The following is a 2021-nucleotide window of genomic DNA, read 5'->3' as shown; positions in this document are numbered from 1 at the left end:
TTCCTCCCTGAGAGTCAGTTTTTACTACCAGTCCTCTCAAAATCAGACATTCTGTTGATCTCTGTTCTGATGTCTTTTTTTTACATTGTAGACTTTGTAAATACTGGATTTTTTTTGGTTCTACTAACTTCCTCTGCATTCATTCATATAGGTCTTAGCTGGGTTATTATTTTTTTTTTTTAGGATTTCAGTATCAGAGTAGCTACAAGCTCTTTTAATTGCCACTCCAAAATGGGGAAAAAAACTCATAAAAGAATAGAAAATAGCATCTCATCTCTTTTCCAAGTTAATGTCAAATCAAAACAACCAATATATGGAATTGGGTCTTTGGTTTTGTTTTGTGATTGTTCAACGTAGTAACTGTTGTGGTTTTTGTTGATATATTGTAGAATCTCTAATAATTGTCAAAAATGTAGAACTTCATTCAATCAGTCAATCAAACAAGCAAGACATCATTTATGCATCTATCGTATTCCAGATTGTTGGTATATATTTTCTCCAGATAACTTTGTCTCCTTGTATCCCAAGGCCCAGCTCATGCACATTCACTTCAATGACAGTCCCTTTGGTAATAACACCAGAAGTTATATATGTTGGGGAGGAAGGATTCTTCTTCATACCAAGTATGAGTAGGCAAAAATTAGCTTTAAGTTCAGGATGAATTATATCTTAAAACATAAACTCATTGACCTAATAAATCTTTCATATTTCAATGGTTTTCTAGTAAAATCATCCCCAACAAATCAGACTTTAATAACCATTCTCTTCCAAGCCTTCTTCTTTCTCTTTCCTCTACGAATAACCTTTAACACTTCTGTTTCTCCTTGGGTACAAACTTTTGGCAAGGGCACTTCCCATTTACCAGCTTTCACTTTTTCTTCCTGTTTAATCACGTTGGAAAGGAATTTGGCTCAGGATTGTCCCTCTCTGTCCAGCAGATATGCAGATACTACTCCTTGGGGAGTTTTTTCCTCACTCTTTGACTTTTTATGCATCTTGATAGTCTTTTTCATTTGAATCTTGTGAGCATGACGCTGTTTATGGTGGAGTTTGGCCTTCAGATCAATCATTTTCTTTGTTTTCTTTGAACATTCATGAGCCTCTTGCCTTTCCTTTTTTTCTAGTGGTAATCCTAGCAGAAGCCATACAGTTTTCAGTGTAACTATGTATTTGTTCTGTGGCATGTTGACAGCTAGGGGCCTGTAGAAGAGCTGCAGAAAAGGCTTCCAAACTTCAGACCCTCTGCCATTTAGCGACTAACTCCCCACGAGCCGGAAAAGGAAAGAAGTTGGATGAGCTATTTTTACCCAAAGGATTACACCTGAGTACTCTAAGAGTTGCCAGATTGCTCCACTTGTTCTTCAATTCATTCCCATAAAGCTCTAGAAGCACACTCTACCCCATAGAGAGAATAACTACTATCATTTACTTTCTCTGCATTTCTAGAACAGTGCCTTTCACATAGTAAGTACTCAATAAATGCTTATAGGAAAGGATTAAATAGATACATCAACATTAACGCAACATCAGACCTGATAACTACCGTGGATTAAGTTTAATCTATGTAAATACAAAATTCAAGTATATTAATTCATAGATACATGACCGAATCTGTGTCTGAAATATCAAATATAAGTACATATTCACAATTTATTTTTGCTTCATTCCAAGTATGTCAAGGCAAGATGCTATTGTAAATAATCTATGATAAAATTAAATAGTCACAAATCATATAATGTTCTTACAAACACTTTATCCTGTCATTTTACAAATGAGAAAACTGAGGCCCAAGATAAAAGGATTTCAATAATCTATATATTTACCTTTTAATAATCTATCTTTTAAAAAAATACTTCCTAAACTGGGGGTGAGGGGAGGGCACATGGGCAGAATCTGGAAGATGGATTAAAATGCAATTTCAACTTTAAACACTAAATATTTTTTATAAAACTAGAAACTGCCACATAAACAAATTTCAACTTCCCATTCTTATGAGTAAAATGGTAAGAGGACTGAAAATT

General features: G+C 34.5%; 1 pseudogene; it reads right to left on the bottom strand.

Moving 5' to 3' along the window:
- Nucleotides 1–436: 436 nt before the first annotated feature.
- Nucleotides 437–1184, bottom strand: LOC138158860 (ribosome biogenesis protein NSA2 homolog pseudogene; annotated as a pseudogene).
- Between the last annotated feature and the right edge of the window lie 837 nt (nucleotides 1185–2021).

The sequence above is a fragment of the Petaurus breviceps genome, unplaced genomic scaffold (genome assembly GCF_028583685.1).
Source record: "Petaurus breviceps papuanus isolate PSGF00001 unplaced genomic scaffold, PetGlider_PUasm1.0 115, whole genome shotgun sequence".
Taxonomy (NCBI): domain Eukaryota; kingdom Metazoa; phylum Chordata; class Mammalia; order Diprotodontia; family Petauridae; genus Petaurus; species Petaurus breviceps.
This window is presented reverse-complemented; position numbering and strand designations above follow the sequence as displayed.